Genomic DNA, 21,439 nt, shown 5'->3' with positions numbered 1-21,439 from the left:
AATAGCCATTTAAATGAGTTTTATTATTTAACATTATTGATAGAAAATTCTTAATATTGTAAATGATGTGTCAGTAAGTTTCATTTAGAGGTTTTTGCCTATCATTCGTGAAATCTATCACAAAGATTTTCTAAACACCATGTACATATCACAAAGATTTTATAAACATTGTGTACATATAAATGAAAGCTACTAGGACTAACCTTAAATTTGTCTTTTACATTAATATGACAAGAAAAAGAGCACTCGATAATTATAGAGTAAGATCTGCTTATTGAGATAGCAAATAGTCACCTCAGCATTTCCACTATTTAAATGTTTAATGATCACAAAGTAATACATCAGGAAAGTATCTTCAAAAGTCATTACTAAGCCATCTTGAGAACACACCACATTAAATACACTTGCTTTTCCATCTGCATCTGTTGATATCTCTGCACTTTAAAATACCATAAACAATTGCCTTTGATGATTTCAATCACAGAAAGTCAGAGATATTTGAAGGACCATTGCTAAAGAAGAAAGGCCAGATATGCGTGAGTCATTAGTTCAGCCTCTAAAATAGATCAAAGAGACATCCAAAAATGAACTACTATTTACTGTTCTGAAGGCAATCATGGTATTTAGCTGATCACAATGTAAACTTTTCTCCAGCTATGTGAAATAAGCGTTCTAGTTACAAATAATTATTGCACTCTAGGAAGAGACATGCAATGAAGTTTGTTGAGCTGATACTTACCATTATCTTTTCGAAAATAGTTCTTAAGAATCAAGTAGAATTTCAGAAGTCAGTTATTTTTTTTAATTAAATATACTTAGCTGTGCTGTTTCAGAGCTTCTTAACTCTTTTTCAAATCCAAAAGGGTAGCAATACAACAGATTTCTCAGTGAAGAGTCTCAGGGAAGGCTCTATTCAGTACTGTTTGGCCTAGTACACTGGCACCCAAAACCCAACGAGGTAACAAAAATAATTCTGTATGTTACATTTTCTTAATGCTAATGATTTTTAGGTTGATCTTATACCTAACAATCTTGATGAACTTTTATTAATTCAGTATTTATCATTGATTCTCTTGGATTTTCTATGTCAAAATCATATCTGCCCTAAAACATTTTTTATTTTTCTTTCCATTTTTTTTTCTTCTTTTTCACTGACTAGGATCCTCAGTACAATGATAAATAGAAAGTATTTCTCAAACTCCGCCATTAAGTACAATATATGTATGGATGTTTACTAGGTAAATTTAACTCAGATTATGAAAGGTCCCTCTTCATATGACTGTATTGGAAGGCCACTTTTATGAGTAGATGTTGCAGTTTATGGGATATTTACTTTCTATGTCTGTTGAAACTATGACCCTTGGTTTGTTGTCGTTTTAGCCATCTCTGCAGTGATAAGTTGAACCATCGTAGACTTCCTAGTATAATTTCTCCTAGGTCACATTTTTTTGTTTGAATTTCTTTTAATATTTCCAATGACTTCATGTAATGGACCATGTAGACTGACTGATTTAGCCTTTATTCTCAAATAGTCTGTGTTAGCGATTGTTTATTCCTTGAAAATTTTGTAAAATTTTCCTATAAAATCCATTTGGTCACTTTTAGAAACTTGCGGGTGAAGTATTTTTGATAGACATTTGTATTCTTTAAATATGTATTTGTATTTCCAGTATTTCTTCTTCCTTTATCATTGCAGAAAGTTTTATTTTCTAGAAAATTGTCATTTCATTTTTGCATTCAAATATATTGGCATACAGCTTTTCAGGGAATTACACACACTTTTACTCTTTACTGCAATTAGAGTTAATTCTATTTTCATCTGTAATATATTTATTTGTTATTTTTTCTCAATCAGTGTTTCCATTTTGTCTATTTCAGGTGTTTTCAAAAGCCTGTCTTTGTATTGTTGATATTGTTTTTATATACATTTAACGTTCTTTATTTTACCTTAATGGTACTTACTTTCAATTTTATTTGAATTAATTTATTCATTTTGTTCTTTTTTATAGTGTCTTGATATAGATGCTAGAGTAATCATTTTAAATCTTTCTTTCATTTAATTAAATGTATTAAGAGTACAAATTCCCATATAGGTGATTTTATGCTTATCTTTTACAAGTTTTAATACATATGCTTTGGTTGACATTAAATCTTAAATATTCCATAATGTTTGCATTTGAAAAATCATTCCATAAATTATTTGGAATCATGTTTACACTTTTTAATTGTAAGATTGTATTTCAATTACCTTTCAAAGTTAATTTCTGATTTAATTGTATTGTGACTAGAAATGTGATTTGCAAAATATAAATCTGGTTTGGACTTCCTTTGTGGTCAGTTACATGACAATTTTTATAAATGGTTCCATATGTAGTTGAAATGAATGATTTTTTTCTGGGTATAAGGTTCTGTGTTCCTCTAATAGAGTAGATTTTTTCATCATGGGAATTAAATCTTAGAAGTTCTAACTTTCATAAGTTAGCTGAACTTTCTGAAAGAGAAACATTGCTATTTTCTTATTTTGATTTTGTCCTTATCAATTTCCCTTGTGTTTTTGTTAATTTTTACTTTACATATTTTTGAGGCTATGTTGTTTGATTAATTGTATTGATGTAGTTTGGGGATGGATTTTTCTTTTTATTAGGAAAAAAAGTATTTACTGATTTCTGTACTAGTTTCCTGTGGCTGCTGTAACAAATCACCACAGACTTAGTGGCTTTTTACAGTTTATGCTCAATAACGATTTATTCTGTCGCAGTTCTAGAGTCCAGAAGTCCAAAATCAGTATCCCTGGGTCAAAAATCAAGGTGCCAACAGAATCCTTTTCTTTTTTTTTTGTATCTATTTCTGTTCCAAATCAGAAATTTTACTTACACATTGTCACTTTTTAAATCCAAGCATTAGAGAGTTTTTAAAAATAAGTTGTACTAATTACTGTTCACCTTGCATCTTCTCATTTCCTCCTAAAATCATTTTCTTCTTCCTGAGAATATATTCCAGTAAAGTTTCAGAGAACTGTGAGTGATAAATTTTCTAAATTTCTATAATTATAAAAATACTTCCATTTTACCTTTACATTAATGTAAGTTACATTTAATAAATATTCTACACTTTTTTGTTCTTAGTTGATTATATTTTGTGAGTACTATATACTGATTTGGTATTATGTTATTAGAATATTTATTTTTATAATCAGTTTTGAAGTTTGGCTTTTTGTTAGTCAATCTTAGGCTTAGGTGCCTATGAATTCTGAATTAGGTAGCATTCAGTTTCTTATAATTCTCTAGAATATTTAATAAAGCATACTAAGTATTCTGAAGAGATTATGGATATAAGCATCTGTGAACTGATTGATTGATTTTTATCTATTGAGATATTTTAGTGTATATTTAATTAAATATATTTTTCAGGGATCTGTTCAATGAGATTTCCAACTTTCCCCTTAAATTTTACAAATAAATCAATGAATTTTTTCTAAGTGTAATTGTGGTGTCATAACATTAGTTTGTTTGGTTTTGTTTGTTTGTTTTTGAGATGGAGTCTTGCTCAGTCACCCAAGTTGGAGTGTAGTGGCGAGATCTCAGCTCACCACAACCTCTGCCCCCCGGGTTCAAGCCGTTCTCATGATTCAGCCTCCCGAGTAGCTGGGATTACAGGCATGCACCACCATGCTAGGTGAATTTTTGTATTTTTAGTGGAGACTTGGTTTCGCCATGTTGGCCAGACTGTTCTCGAACTCCTGACCTCAGGTGATCCACTTGCCTCGGCCTCTCAAAATGCTGGGATTACAGGCGTGAGCCACTGCACCTGGTGTATGAGTTTTCATAGACAGTATTTTTATGTTGATTACTTAAAAGTAGATAATAGTAATTATAATTTTGATGAGTTGCTGTCAGATATGATTGTTCATGTTTTAATCTTAGAATTTACAGAGATTTTATTTCCATCCATATATTGCCTTTAAAAAATGAGTATTTTCTATTAGATTAAAAAATATTTTCTTGTCTATTCATAAACATTTTTGTATTTTATTGCCTAACACTGAGCATTGAACTACTTGCTAAACAAGATAGGAGGCCAGGCGTGGTGGCTCACACCTGTAATCCCAGCACTTTGGGAGACCGAGGTAGGCGGATCACTTGAGGTCAGGAGTTGGAGACCAGCCTGGCCAACATGGTGAAACATCGTCTCTACCAAAAATACAAAAATTAACTGGGCCGGGTGGCAGGAGCCTGTAATCCCAGCTACTTGGGAGGCTGAGGCAGGAGAATAACTTGAACTTGGGAGGTGGAGCTTGCAGTGAGCCAAGATTGCACCATTGCACTCCAGCCTGGGCAACAAGAGTGAAACTCTGTCTCAAAAAAAAAAAAGAAAAAGAAAAAGAAAAAAGAAGAAAAGATATTAGATGGATGGATACATATATATATATATAAAATCTCCATTATGCTATTCAAACTTTATTTTTATTCTTTTATTGTCTATTTGGCCAAAGCTGAAGTAGATATGTGACAGTATCCTTTAACTTCTTATATTTTATAATATTCTTGTTTTATACTATTTAAATTTGTAATTTTTTCTTCGTGTTATGAAAATAATTAAAAATAGTATACTTTTACTTCAGTTTCATCCTTTTTCCTATGTTGTCTGTGTCGACCAGATATGAGATTACTGTTATGACTTAGTTTCTACTACGTGTCTTCTCCTTGGGATTTATTTTGGCTATTTCCATTTATAATTATGAACTAAAGTTAAGTCTGAAATTATATTAATATTAGTGCTTACCATCGGTTCTTAAAAAAAGAAATACAGCCCTAGAGGCTGCGCACAGTGGCTCATGCCTGTAATCCTAGCACTTTGGGAGGCTGAGGTGGACGGATCACCTGAGGTCAGGAGTTTGAGACCAGACTGACCAACATGGTGAAAACCCACCTTTCTCTACTCAAAACACAAAATTAGCCGGGTATGCTGGTGCATACCTACAATCCCAGCTACTAGGGAGGCTGAGGCAGGAGAATTGTTTGAACCTGGGAGGCAGAGGTTGCAGCGAGCTGAGATTGTGGCGTTGCACTCCAGCCTGGGCAACAAGAGCAAAACTCTGTCTCAAAAAAACAAAAAACAAAAACCCAGAAAACCCTAGAATTTCTGAGCACTGAAATTGTATTTCTCTCAATTCACTGGTATCCATCTTCAAGTCATATATATATATTTTTATTTTCAAAGTGACATGTATGTACATGTAACATATTTTCTGGCCTCCTGTGTGTTGAACTATTTCTTTATTATGTCTTTAAAAAGAAAATAAATTATTTCTGGATTTAAAATTTTTAGAACATTCTCTCCTCAAAATTCTGAAATAATGTTTTATTATATTTTAGCTTTCAGAGTTGTATAGAAGCATTGTTATTCCGGTTTGATGTTTTTTTACTTTGTATATGGTGGAAGTTTTTTGTTTGTTTCGTTTTTGTTTTTTCTACCTTAAGAACTTAAAGATTTGTTCTTCAATCTTATAATTCAACATTTGCCTAACATAATTTCTTTCATATGTATGTGAATAAATACTATGAATCTTTCTATTTGAATCTGCAGGTATTTTTTTTAGCCCTGATGATCTTTTTTATTTACTATTTTTAGGTTAGTTTGTGACTTGTAAAACTGTCATTTTGATTTCATCACTTTCATATTTGTCCTTTATTTTCTTCATTAGTAAGATTGTCACAGGTTTCTGTCTAAATTTTTGCTTTTTTGTAGTTATTTCTTTTCTTTGCTATCTTCAATGCACATTTTAATACTAGTATTGCAATTTTGGCTTTCTTTTGGTTGTTCATTCAGAGCCCTTCTCCTATGATCTCGTTTTTGCTTCTGGCCTGCTTGTCTTTTTACCTTATGCTTTTCTGTCTTTAGCACTATCTGCTGCTTCATTTTTTGTTTTCGTATTGTGACTCTTTGTATCCAGTTGAAAATGCCTTCAAAAATGTTATCTGTTTGATTCAGTAAAGCCTTTTCAAATGTTTTTTCTGTGAGGCTTTAAAACGCTGATTTCTTTTTTATGATTTTCCTTATCTAAGTTTTATTCTTTCTAAAACATATCTTTGCATGAGGTGAAAAACCAAACCTATCTGAATACCTTACTCATCACATAGGAAGCATATATACTTTGATTTTACGGTAGGTCCGCGATGGTTGACGGAATCTCTTTCCCAAATCTTTAGCTAGAGTGTAATTCATGTGAATAATTCAAACTAAAATATCAGGTTTTAACTAAACTTTGTGGATTAGCCTGGCATCATTTGAAGCCATTGTCGGGACACCTGGGACTCTGAATCACTAGCGTGAGTCAGATCTCCTTTCATCGCAAGCGTATGCTGAGACCAGAGTTCTTGTTCTCGCTAAATCTTCATTGTGTCAACATTTTAATTATGGAGACTCCCAGGACACAGTCTTTTCTCCCTAAAGAACTACTTTTAAAATTTTTTCTAGGAATATTTCTTTATGAACATAAGTTCAGATGGAGTGGAGTGGGTAACACTACTCTTTCCATCTCAAGAAGCAGAACTCACATCCAAGAAAGAAAGCCTTTCACTGCCTTTGTGAAGATTTTTATGTAGTGATGGGAGGAGCTCTAGCTTGACTGAAATACTCGCAGTCATACATACTTTCTCTTGCCACTGAGATTCCACGTATGCTGGAAGACACCATGTTTGCCACTTCATTTACCCAAATAACTCTTAAATATCTTTCAGATCCTTGCTTAGCTGTTATCATTACTCCCTCCAGGTAATATTTTTGAATTTCCCTATATCAAATTAAGAGTCCTTATTACCATGGTAACCTGTCGTTCCTATTGTAGACCTTAGTACCCTTCAGTGAAAATTCCTCAGTACTTGTCACTCTTGGGATCAGTCAAAGTGCCTCAAGTAGCATTGCAATACTAATACTAACAGCAGTAATCTCTGTTCAATATACAGGACTTAATGGATGAAAGAGTTGTGAGCTAGAGATCAGATGTCATTTTAAACCCTAATTTCAGCAAGTAATTTATTTATTTATTTTTTTTAGACGGAGTCTCCCTCTGTCACCCAGGCTGGAGTGCAGTGGCACGATCTCGACCCACTGCAACCGCTGCCTCCCACGTTCACGATTCTCCTGCCTCAGCCTCCCTAGTAGCTGGAATTACAGGCACCCACCACCACGCTCGACTAATTTTTGTACTTTTGGTAGAGACGGGGTTTCACCATGTTGACCAGGCTGGTCTCGAACTCCTGACCACAGGTGATCCATCCACCTTGGCCTCCCAAAGTGCTGGGATTACAGGAGTGGGCCACTGCACCCGGCCAGCAAGTAATTTTCAATCCCCAAGGATATGGGATCAGATAGAGTCTAAAGGCTCAGAAATTTTTAGTCAATCAGAAGTAAGTGGGTGGGGCAGGAGGAGATGATGGCTATGCAGGTAGGAGGGTTTGCTGCTTCAGTTAACATCTCATCTGTATTGATAATCCTACTGCAATTCTTTGCCACAGACCCTGAACTCTACCCACACCTCTATATAATGATAGGAAATCAGAGGAGAAGAATGAAATTGAGAACCAAGACACTAAGAAACAGAGAAAAAGTGCACTGGGTTCTAAAAGCCTGGAAGATATATTTTCCTGGACCAGTTCTTTGCTTAAAGAAATGAGTTTGTGGCTCCGAGCTACAGGTTAACAGCTAGGCTTCGTGAATTACAGGTGTACATACCGTTCCTTAGGGCCCAGAATTTAAATTCATACCACCGAACAGTTTTTAAAGGCTTTAACACGTTATTTTGTTGTATGCAAATGAAAGCTGTTAATTTCAAATGAGTCTTAACTATTTATTTAAGTAGTCCCAAAGGATATCTACTTGAACACAATTTGCTAGCAGTTATTTCAAGTACTAGATGCGCTCAGAAAATAATAAACTGTATATTTAAATTAACTCAGTAAGTTGGGTTACTAACCAACTGATCTCTAAAATTAATCTGAATCAGAGAGTTTATTGTTATTGCAGACTTAGTATTCTATTTTATCCAAATTTCAGATTTTGAAGGGAAAATGAAACTGTATCTGTAGAGACTCACATGCAAATAGGATATTGCAGTTAATAAAAAGCCATTATATATACCTCCCATTTGAGCCTGACAACAAGCAAGTGAGGTATATATTATTAACGTGCTTACTTAGAAAATGAGGTAAATGAGCCTTCAGCATTTATGTAACTTGCCTCAGTTGGGGGAATTGCAATTGGAACCCAGGACTTAGGTATGACTACAATGACTCTCAATGACCTTGTTTGCAGGATTCTATATTGCATAACCCCAGGTGGTAACCATGCTAATACTGAAGCAGTTAGTTATTCTGATTGGCTGATTATGCTTAAAATCATTGGAGTATTTACTACCTCCATGTAATATAATTTGCAATAGCAAAGATATTGGGGATTACTATTCTGGATTCCATCAACATCTTCTGTAACACTCTCAGCATGACAAGGTAACAAAATAGTTTTATTTTTCTTTTCCAAAGGGGGTGGCGGGAGAATGAACCACTGAACGCAATCTTTCCTATCCTACCTGAATTGCAAATTTAGGATGTTTGGATTAGAATCATACAGGTGGAACAGATTTTAGAACTTAATTACTACAAACTCTAATTTTGCATTTAAAGATGTTAAAAGCCAGGATCTAAAAGGACTTGCTGAAGTTTGCACAGCTAGTCTGTGGCAAAACCAAAATATATAAAAATAGGCCTGTTGATTTTTTTCCATAACACCCTGCTCTATGCTAAATCATATAAGCATTTGTAAAATATTCTCCACGTCATGACTGAGATAAAGCTATTGGCAGAATCTTTTCAACTTCAGTGAAATGAGTATAGTGTATAACTAGATGTAAGTGTTGGGGAGAAAAAACTTTTCTACCATTTGAGTTTATCCCTGGGGGCCTACACATTAAACTAACAAAAGAGAGATTAACAGGAGAAAGGGCATACAATTTTTATTAAAATTTACATGCATGAGAGTTTGCAGAAAAGAAGTGAAATGCAAAGACTCAATAGCATGTATACCATTTTAAAAATGAAAAGCGGATTTGGGCTTTGACGGATGATAAATTGTGGGAAAGTGTATTTCCTAGAAAATATATGGGGAAAATTAATGGAAGATAATGGATTGTTTTAATAAGGTCTGTTTCTGTAGACTCACTTCATTGTCAACTCTTAGCCTCAGCTCTTCTCTTCCTGGTACAGGTGGGGCGCCTTCACAAAGAAAACTATTTCCTTGTTTTTAGTTAGATAAGGGAATGATAAAAATTCTCAGTTGCCTTCAGATCAAGATAATTCTTATACCATAATGGCATATTTTGGGGTGGCATATTCTAGACGCTTCCATAGAAAGGAGTCATTTGCTGAATAATGCCCAGAAAATGGAGATTGCCCAATAAATTTTTGATTGATGCAAGGCTATAAATAATAAATGATACAGAAATATTCAAAATTATACAGAAGTGGTTTAATTACTACCAAATACTTAATGAAGGGAAAGGGAAACAACAATATTTATAAAGAAATAACATATGAAGTTTCATGTTGAAAATTCCATAGTGAGGTCTTCCATCAGGACACTGATTGTATATTGTTTATGTATGTGTTTACTGCATGCTGTGGTACAAAATGGTAGCGTAATTTTGGCTAAATTGTTTAACTTGGACATCAGTTTAATCAATTTCAAAATATGGATATTAAGAAAAAAAACTTGCCTGTCAGGATTAAAATGAGCTATTTTAGGTGACAGGTTTCTTTATTGATGTGTTACTGCAGGCAAAATTTGTTAATTTCTACAGTAGTCAACCTTAGACTTTCAGCATTTTAACATAATTGAAGGTTACTTATTGCCCATACCACTATTCAATGACTTGGGGGAATGTAATGGTTGGTTTCTCCTCTGTACATTTATTCAGGGACCTCGGTTTCTCTAATTTGTATTATCTTCAGGGCATTGGTACTCGAACTTCAGTATGCATCAGAATCACCGGGAGGCCTTGTTAAAGCAGACAGTTGGATCTCCTCCCAGAGTTTCTGAGTCAGTAGGTATGGGTTGGGACCTGAAAATATGCATTTCTAACAAGTTTCCAGATAATGCTGTTGCAGGATTGGAGGGTCACAATCTGAGATCTCCTGTTTTTACTCTAGTTATCCATTCCCTACAGCCCCACAGCTTTCTGCAGCCGTCCAGCGGGCAACAGCAAAAGACAAAGACCACATGGAGGATCTTGGCGATGTTGCATGGGCCAGTCTTGGAAGTGATGTACATCGATTCTTCTTACATCTCATTGCCAGAAGTTACCATCCGGCCCCCACTTCAATGCAAAGGTGGCTGCAACTAACAAGATGCCAAGGAAACGGGGAAGCATGCAATGTTAGTGAGTATTACCAGCTCAGCACAACCGGTGGACAGAGATCATTACGTTATTTATAATGATAATAATAATTTATTAAGGTTTTCTTTAAAATTGATACAATCAGGAAAAGTTGAAGTTAGAGCACTATCTCACTGTTATTAGAATTTGTTTATCATGTATTAGCCAAGGGAATAACAAATTAGAAAGTCATCGTTTCCCTGAGGAAGCACATGGACAAAATTTTCAACCATGATGTTAATGTGTGTCAATTTAAAAATATTATTCTTTTGGACTGAAAATTTCTTAAAAAGAAAGATAAAGCAAAGAAATTGCACCTTTCCTTAAAAGTGTCAATAAGAATATAGTACAACTCCAGTTCAGCACTTCCCTGAAGTGACTTTCATGACAGAGAGATCCATGTGTGAAATTAAACAGCATGTCATTTTGTTGAGGTGTTGCCTTTTTTTTTCTTCTTGTGGGTTGCATTTTTGTAAGTGTAATCTGAGCAATTTCAACTAAGTTTTCACTGCTCCCTTTATAACTTTTCCCATATTTATGTACTCAGAAATATATTATTCTTCATGTCATAGTGCCAAGAAATCTGGTTAGTAAAAATGTCAGATTCTTTTATTTGATTTTATTTGATTTCATTAGGGACCATCAGCCTAGCTGCTTAAGTGCCCGACTACCGTTTGCAGTTAAACATTCATTAAGGAATCCCCAGTGGGTTCATTTGTTTCACTGAGGTCCAATTACAGTGCCACAAAAGCAGTTTTTGTAGCAATTAGTTGATTTTTCCTGTTTATGTTCTGTCTCTTTAGGAAGAGGACTAGTTTGTGGAGGTCAGAATTTTAATTAGGCACGACTGAGGGCCAATAAGAAAACTGATAATTTACTAAATGGCTATGGTGGACTTAACAGCTCAAAACAGAGGTAAATAACGCAACAGGGACCCCAGGACTCTGTTTTCCTGGTGTGCACAGCTCAGAGCCCCACAAAGTAAGGAATAGATTATGTGTTAAATGGCTGTCATGGATGCTAATGTGCGATGTGCACAGGGCACCAGTGTCTTAACCTCAGGTGTCATCAGAATTTGTCGTCAGCAATAGTTCTGCTTCTAAAGCACATCACAAAGGAGAGTCATTCATTTATATTTTATTTCCTCAAAGTTAGTTTGAGAAAGAATCATTTGGCAGAATAGTACAAGAATAAATAATTATTAAAAGGCTTGAATACAGTCTAGCAAATAACCCTGAATTGACACCAATGGTAAGGTTAACATTCCATGTATTCTACATAGACTGTTATGGGCAGAATCGTGTTCCCCCAAACTCCTATGTTGAAGTCCTTACCTCCAGGAGCTCAGAATGTGACTGTATTTGGAGACTGGGCCTTGAAAGAGGTGATGAAAGTTAAATGAGTTCATATGGGTGGGCCCTAATCCAACAGGACGGGCATCCTTATAGGAAGGGGAGATGAGGACATAGATACACAGAGGGAAAGCCATATGAGGACACTGTGAGAAGACAGCCATCTATTAGCTGAGGTGAGAGGCCTCAGGGGAAACCAATCCTGCCAACACTTGATCTCAGGCTTCTAGCCTCCTGGACCGTGAGAAAATGAAATTCTGTGGTTTAAGCCACCCAGTCTGTGGTACTTTGTTATGGCAGGCCAAGAAAACTAATAGATAGACTTGACAGATGCATTTGAGTAATCATGTTTAGATAATAAACATCAACGATTGTATGTATTTGCATTATCATCCCAGTCTACGGTATCACAAGATAGCTTTACAGAAGGATAAAATAAATGATATCCAGGTTTTGGTATCCAGATACCTAAGCAAGAGCAAGAGAGTGTTCTCCTAAATGACAAGTCAACTTAGAACAATTACTTCTGCAAACCGCAGTAAACCAATAATGCTGCCATGTGCCTTCAAAGAAGCCCTTCTGCACACCGTAGATATTTCAGCTCCAAATAACATAAGAGGAACCCATTTTTGGAAACTTAAAGAGGAAAAAAGAAATTAAAAACTAGAGAGACAGTTGGAATGCTTGTGCCTGAACCTGTGAAAAGCCATATGTAAGATTTAATATATACACTAATTGAAATAAAAAAATAAAAACCAAATATTACTAGTGATATATTTATTAAATTAATGCTTCATTTTTGTTCACCAAAACATTTCTTTTCCGTAATTTCCAAAAGATGCCTGCAAATTTGTTTTGCTTTATCTAGGTAAGACCCCTTCAGACGGATCCTTATTAAATGTCTAAAACTTTATCAAAATATCTTGAATTTTATGGAGTTTTTCATGCCCACATCCTGGTTCCCCTGATCCTGAGGCAAAGAGTAATTCTGAACTTTGAGATGTTTTAGGGAACTTTGATTTACTAGTCATAGATGAGTACGTATTTCTCACATCATTTATCAGGCTCATGATGGCTTCATGCTGGAGCTCACCCTGCCAAAGCCTCTAACCTAAGCCGCAGCCCACCCTGTTTCTGGGAAGATTGGCTGCACTTCCTGTTAGCTCTCTTCCTCAGATGTCATCACAAACAAAATGCAACAGAATGCAAAAAGAGCTCTGCTTCTACAATGACTGTCTCATTATCTCTGTTTTCTCTTAACAATATCTAGTTCCTGCTTTATTTCTGTGACCAGAAGGTGTAACATAAAGACTGGCTGCTTGCACTAAAATCCATAGAGATGGGGAATTGGTCAACAGTAATTCTTATGCTTTGGAATGCTACTAAGATGATCTATTTGTCTTTTGGTAGGAACATGGGTCTCCATCTCTGTCTCAAGTCTTTCTTTTTTTTGAGGCAGGGTCTTGCTCTGTCGCCCAGGCTAGAGTACAGTGGCACAATCTCGGCTCACTGCAGCCTCGACCTCCTGGGCTCAGGTGATTCTCCCAGCTTAGCCTTGCGAGTAGATGGGACTACAGACATGTCCCACTAAACCCAGCTAATTTTTGTATTTTTTTTTTTTTTTTTTTTCTGTAGAGGTGGGGTCTTCCCCAGGCTGGTCTGGAGCTCCTGGGCTCAAATGATCCTCCCGTCTCATCCCCCAAAACACTGGGATTGCAGGCATGAGCCACTGCACCTGGCCTCTCTCTCCATTTTTAATGACAACCATGTCTCAAATTAAGTGGAACCTTAATTTGCATGCAGGGTCAGTTTTTGCTAAGCAGCCTCTAAGAAATTCTTTCTGTATCCTCAGGACCTTCATTCCCGGACACTCTCTTTCATAATGCAACCACATTACAAACTGAGGCATGATCATCTTCTTCCAGAGGGGATGGAATTATTCAGTTGACTCAGAAAGAAATAACAACAAAGCAGAATCTAGAACTCACTTACTCTATTTTTTTTTTTTTTTTTTTTTTTTTTTTGAGACTGAGTCTCGCTCTGTCGCCCAGGCTGGAGTACAGCGGCGGCTTCTAGGTTCACTGCAAGCTCCGCCTCCCAGGTTCACCCCATTCTCCTGCCTCAACCTCCCCAGTAGCTGGGACTACAGGCTCCCGCCACCACGCCCGGCAAATTTTTTGTATTTTTAGTAGAGACGGGGTTTCACCGTGGTCTCAATCTCCTGACCTCGTGATCCACCCGCCTCGGCCTCCCAAAGTACTGGGATTACAGGCGTGAGCCACTGCACCCGGCTGGCTCACTTATTCTATTTTTAAATTCTCTATTTACTCATCTATTCTATTTATGAATTTTAACAAGATGACCAATTACATTTTTAAAACATACGTGGAAAATATAGAAAAATCTTTGGGAAAAGGAACTATATTATACTTTTTAAAGTGGGTTTTTCTGAGTGTAGAAAATCATAAATTTAAACTGAATGGATCTAATTCTCTTGCCTGGTGACTTTCGAAATCAAGGGGAAAACACAGGATACTTGGAAAGTGACACACTTCTTAAAGAGGTGATAAGAACTCAATCAACACATATAAATTGATTTAACTCATCCTCTCAGAAAATAAAAGTCCATTCAGATTGGAATATTTTGATGCAAAGTTTGGAAATGGAGTTGCCACTTTAGGGTCTTGCAGCCCAGACAGACACTCTATGTGATGTTTTTGAGGCTCACTAAATTTTCACTTATGAAATAAAACTGTAGCTCCTAAATTTTGGTTTACTTTGAACACTTCTTGTGCCTTTTGATTTGGCCGCTTTTGTTGTTCATGCTTCCCTAGTGGTTATCAACTGCTACTTATTAAGGAAGCCACCTCACTCTTAAAATTTGCAATTTCATAATCAGCGGCCCTGGACTGACATAAAGCTACAGGGAAGATTTTGCAAATTGTATCTAAAGTAAAGAAAGCATGCTCAAAATTGTGTCTTATAATAAGCTATTTATACTTTAGTATTTTGTCTCTTTTTAATACCATTTTGGGGTATACATGAGACCTTTTAAGTTGTTTCTCTGTCCTCAGTTGTGTTTTCTAGTTTTCCTGGGACAGTTCTAGTTCATCCTGGTTGAGCCGCCATTGTTATGAAGAACGCCATCTTTACTTCACAAACATGTTGCTGTTTATGCCATAAACCATACATTCACCATACTTATAGTCAAGTTTCTGAGTAAATGTCCCACACGTAAGTAAAATGTTTCCTACTAACTAGGGGTGCCATACAGGACAGCCCACGAAGGCCCTGGGCCCAGTGAGGCCATTTTGGCCTTGCCCATGGGTACACACAAAAGCCACCATCAGGATCATCCTAGTCAAACGGGAAGGGCTGTTACATACCTTAGTTCTGAAACCTGAGTCCTGTCTGACCTGACGTTCTTTCAGGAGGTAATTAATAATAGTCACTGAAATAGCTTTGTACAAACAATGAGCCGCACTAAACTCCCTATAGGCCAAAAATAAACATGTGGCTTTTAGAGAATTCTGCTGACAAAGAAAAGGACAGCAGTTCTTCCCAAGTTTTGTGTAGGATTTGAGACCATAATCCTCTGTCTTTGTTTTCTTGTTTTGTTTTTTTGTCTTGGGCTCTCACTTGGGTCACTTCTACTACCACAAATACAGTAATTGCAGTTAGTATCTTTGGGCACTATTTTTATATCATTTGTAAACAAAAGTGGCCCTAGAAAAATAGCAACTTTAGTAAACATGCTCTTAAATAATAGTACAGAAGAATCACATATCTTTGAGCTTTCCAACAATGCTCTTTGGAAGTATAAATAGAAACACATTTAGAAAGATTTTATTGGTTTATTGTGGATACAAACAATACTCTTTTGAATCCTGGATCAATCTGGCTTGCTTTATTTCTGTAACAGACAGTCCAATAAATTATATTTCCCAGTAGCAGTCATTCCTAATGGAAATCTCAATAAACTTTCTTTCAACAAGTGTTAAGTATACTCGAAGAGAAATCTGGCAGATTATTAGGTCAAAACATGGACTAAGGTTACTCAGTATTAAGTAGTCAGTGAAACCCACACTTTAATTTCTCATAATTTATAATCAAGCTGTACATTTCAAATAAAGCTTTGACAAGCTAGTATTTTTTTCTATTAAGAAAAATTGGACATATACTTTAGAGTCTTTCTGCAGATATTATAAAATGTAGCAAATTAAATGCAAAAAGGAAATTTATCAAGTCAAAACTATTACATATTATACTGAATTTTTTCAACTACCTGAAAGCTAATGATGCAATAGAGATTTATATAGAAAATGATCCTAATCCTTGTGAAAATACTGAGGTCATATGTCGGGTGGAACTCAAGAAAAGCAAACAGCCTAATGATTTTGTGTTGGTTTAACTTTTTCATTATTGTTCCAGGCCAGATTTATTATGATTATTATTATTAACTATGGAAGGACGGATCCAAGAGAAAAAATTACTAATTCTGTTAGTCTCATGATGTATCATGCCAAATTTAACATGTAATTTTTTCCTATGTTTTCTTAAAAATTTCAAATGGCTTACATCATGTTCTAGAATGATATCCATGAATTACATTAAAAATTAGTAGAATTTTGCATTGAAAAATTGGAATAGGAAAAATTCTTTCTTAAGCCAAAGTATCATATTTAGGGCATCTACACACCAACAACCGGACCTCCTTGGCTTCCAAGCAGGGGCAGCCCCAAGAAGCGGAGGCTGCCTGAGCTTCACTGAACACTCTCACAGCGCCAGTCCCATAATCTAAGACCCTGCTTCTCTTCCTGGGCTGCTGAGTTAGCCTCAACCTTCTCCTGATATCCACTCAGCCTCCTCCATTTCATGCTGATTTTCTAATTGCTTCCAAAGTGAACTTTATAAACCGTTAATTGGCTAAATGCCTTATGGGCTTCTCACTGTTCTACAGATAAAGACCAAAATCTGGACCTGCCCCATAAGGTCTTACCTAGTTGGCCCTTTTTTCATGTTAGTTTGACCGCCCTTTCTGTTTTTTCATCCACATCCATCAGCTTTCATTTTCTCCATTAAGCTAGACTTCCCTGGGCCATAGGACCTTTGCTCTTCCCTCTGTCTGGGTGTTTGAAGAGAAAGAGACACAGAGCAGACTTTTGGGTCCTTCTGCTGAGAAAAGATTGAGGGTTCTGAATATGTGTGAGAAGGCAGTGCGGTGGCAAAGTCAACTCCAGGGGTTAGAAGATCAGCTCCATCACTTACTATCAGTCTAACCTTGGGCGAGTTCCTTATTCTCTCTATACATTAAGTTTTGCATATGATGATAATTTAAGTACCTGGCCCAAAGGGTGGTGTGAGGATCAAGAGAGTTAATGGATATAAAACCCTCATAGCATACCTGGTACAAAGTAAACACTCAATGCATGTTACTATTATTGTTCTTTTTAAAAAAAAAAATTCAAGCTCTATCCAAATAATTAATCTTCAAAAGGCTCACATTCCATAAGGGTTGTGCTTATAGTGTTTAATGTATAAACCATTCCTGATTCTAATACGTGCTGATATTGGAAAGGAACAATTTATTTTTTATGTGTATAGATTTGGGGGGTACAAGTGCAGTGCTGTTACATGGATATATTGCATTGTGGTGAATTCTGCACTTTTAGTGTATCCATCACTTGAATATGTATACTGTACCCATTAAGTAATTTCTCATTTCTCACCCTTGCTCCCACCTTTCCTTCTTTTAGAGCTCTCCAATGCCTATTATCCCACTCTCTATGTCCATGTGTATTAATCGTTTAGCTCCCACTTATAAGTGAGAACGTGATATTTGGCTGTTTCTGAGTTATTTCACTGAGGATGATGGCCTCCAGATTGATCCATGCTGCTGCAAAACACATGATTTCATTCATTTTTATGCCTGAGTAGTATTCCATAGGAGATATATATATATATATATGTATACCAAAAGAAAGGAATAATTTTAAATGCACAGAAGAGATTGAGCAGAATTTAATTCAAGAAGCAAAATTAACACTGAATGAGAAATAATGATAATTTTCTTTGTCATACCTATCTCAGAATTTTTCATTTCACTAATGAGGCAGAATTAATATCATGCCACACACCGCTCTATCATCAAAAAGATCTTTCTTATCACAGCTGTTCATAAATATCCACTCGGAATAAACACTACCTATTCTTGCAGCCCAGCTTGGGTGATTCTTATTTTTGTTTCGGTTGCACTCTATGTTAATGCTTTCATATTCTGAGTTTCTTCAACTGAATACAGTTGCCAAGAATTGTTTCCAAGTGCTCCCTGCGATTTTGGATTGTATTCCTGGAAAAATGAATGCAATAGTTAGAATGGATTTTTCTCCCAATAACCCAGGCTCTTGTCTGGACAGGAGATCTGGCCTGAGTTTTAACAGGGCCAATAGTGTGAGCACAGCGAGATTGCATGCCAGCCTTGCTGCTGTCCATGACAGAGCAAACCACTTGGCCAGTTCATGCTGTTTGCAAGTTGGAACTTTGTTCTCCTGTCAGCCCTGTGAATCTGAGAGGATAGCTTTTAGCAACATCTTTATTTCATTTATTTTTTTAAATGCCCTCAAAAACCCTCTTCTATTCCAAATGCCTTTCTGTGAAGTAAGATTGCGTTCTCAGGCTGTTGTGGGGGCAGCTGCCAAACTGACCGAAAGTAAATAAATCAAGAGGGGAAGATGTGGCAGTTGCCACCCTGAATCGGCTACAGACCCACGGGGCACAAGCGGAACCTGCTGATTCTCATATCTTATGGACTAGAGGTTTTGAATAAGTTTTGTGCTAGAATGTAATTGTCAGTCTTCTGAAAAAACATGCATTTTGAGTACATACAACAATTTTTTAAAGTATGTATATATGTACTTATTTATATATTAATATTACTTTCATAGCCTATATACATAATGTATACACATATATATATAAACTATATTATGTATACAGGGTATGGATGTAATATACACAAGTATAAAGTAATATATAAACACTTTTAATCAAATTTTTTAATACTCATACTTAATATAAAGAATATTCCCTAAAAGTGGTTGCTTTGAGGCTATGTTTTTCTAACTGTGTTACAATTCCTCAAATTCTGTTGAATTCTTGAATCTGTCATACAACATCATGGTAATTCTTTGGGATTAAATATAACTTTCAAAAACACACATAGAAGAGACAAATATTGTAACCAATTTTTAGTAGTCAAGTGCAAATATGTGGATTTATATATGTGTGTGTTTATATAAATATGTGTGTTTATATATTTCTATACATACATAATATGTACATAATTTTAAAGATATGACTGATAAAGTTTATTTACTCTTGTGACTCAGATTGCAAATGAACGTAATTCCAAAATTCGAATAGCAAACCTGGTTTGAACAGAGGTAAAATGGGCTTGTGGGGTGGGTGTTCAGTGCAATTAAACAACTGTGAAGTGCCTCATCATCTCTGAGCTAAGTGTTGAATATTGCAAGGTAACTGGCATACTTCCAGTTTGACTGAATGGACATCGCTCATTTGAATATACAGATTCCAATATGTATGCTTTATATCAGCATCATGCATATTTGGCATCATGAAATAAGGAGACAAAAGAGGATGTCTGTTAAGAATATGGACTCTGGCCTCAGGGCCTCAGGCAGGCGTGGGATTATGTCTGACATTCGCCAACTGAGGACCCTCTGCCTTTGGGGAATTATTTAACCTTTCTATGCCTCACTTCCTTCACCCTTGAAATATGAATTTTTACTGTGCTGATGAGTAAGATAATATCACAAATATAGTTCAATAAGGTTTTTCGCACAATAACACATTTCCATTAAATATGTTACCAGTGGTAATTAAAAAATATTTTCCTCACTTCACATTTACTTTGGATCATCCATAAGAAATCATTCCAATACAGTTTTTAAAATGGAGCAAACAAGTCAGTATAGACAAATCTAACTTTATACTCCCCCAAAATAGTTAAATTGCTGTAGACAGGCTCAGTATCAATTTTATCCACTTCTTAAAAATTACTAGATGTCATTAGCAAATGACCTACGCAAAACATTTGAGTACACACACAAAATTAAACCCCAGATAAAACTCTCTTTAAGTCATAATTTCAATATTTTCTATTTGCTTATTTGGTGTGATATTAATTGCTTTTGGTTTAATTGGAAGAGAGACCAGATCAGGGTTTTTTGTTGGGAAAAGAGTCGGTTAACAAAAGCCTTTGAAGAGGTTACAATAAAGCCACTAAGGAAGAGTGACTTCAGGTACCATATTCCAGAATGTTTATTTTTCTTTCTCGCTAGTTTCAAATGGGTCAGCATATCAGTAAAACAAGAAGTAAACAAAGACCTATCTCAGATTACATCAGCTCCTGGGGCCATCAACAAAGTAAACATCAGTCACCCCATGAAAAATACAACCATTACCTGTTATTGGACACTGGCAGACCTGGCCTGACCACCAAGTGGCACAGTTAATGAATCCACTTATTTCTAATACAAATAAACCCGAGAGAGGAAGTGGTCAGCTAAAGCTGTCTCTGAAGTCAGATGGGGAGATGGTTAATAAAAACGCTCAGGGCTGACATTTCCTTTTTATCTGAAACATGCTTTTCTTGAGAATGACATGATCTTGATACGGTTTAGTAAGCTTCAGCTGATACCAGGTTCTAAGGTCCTTTTAGATGGCTTTTTTTTTACAGATGAAAAAAAAAAAGCATAGGACAAATTTTTAAAATCTATAGCGCAAGGCTTAAGTACAAGGAAACACAATTATTTTTACAATTAGTCACTAGTTACTTAAAAATGCTGATGGTAACAAGATACATTTTTCCTGCAGAACAGTTTGTCAAGATTTTTGAGAAAGTTTAAAATTGCTCCTAATCTCTGCTCAAGCAGTTCTACTTGCAGAAGTACAGGACAGATTAAGAAAATAGTCAGAAATACGTTCAAAAGTCTATGCGAAAGGACATCCAGGAACACTGTTTTTAAATGATGACAAAATGAGATAATCTAAAAGTTTAAAAACTAATGAACTAAATTATAGCATGTCCCTAAAATGGAATATTATTATATTTTCAAAAGCATTGATGAAAGAATATTCCTACAGTATAATGTTAGGTGAAAAAGTAATATAATGGAAATAATTTATATTCTTTGTGTGTTTTTGTCATTTCTGTATTTCAATTTTTATTGAATTTTGTTTTGTTAAAATATACACACAAAGATATACCCACATACTTATAAGTATTTTACATAATAATGAATATATGGATGTTAAAATGAATTATCTTAGTGGAATAATGCTAAAGATAATTTTTTGCATCATGTTGTTTCTGTGTCTTCAAGTTTTGAATAATGAAAATACGTTTTACAAAGTTTCTTTGGAAAGCATAGTGTATGGAATTATCATGTATCTTGTTTAGGAAATTGTGTACTCAAATGGGAAGTTTTCTTTTTTTTTTGATTCCCAAAACAAACAATATTCCTTGTTTCTTCATTTCAGAGTCAGATTCTTTTCGTGTTTAATGGAAATTCTTCAGATGCAGTTTTACGTATTTCTTCTCCTTTGCTGACATAAATTAATAGCAATTAATCACCAT

Source organism: Nomascus leucogenys, chromosome 8, assembly GCF_006542625.1.
Source record: "Nomascus leucogenys isolate Asia chromosome 8, Asia_NLE_v1, whole genome shotgun sequence".
NCBI classification, from domain to species: Eukaryota; Metazoa; Chordata; class Mammalia; order Primates; family Hylobatidae; genus Nomascus; species Nomascus leucogenys.
This window is presented reverse-complemented; position numbering follows the sequence as displayed.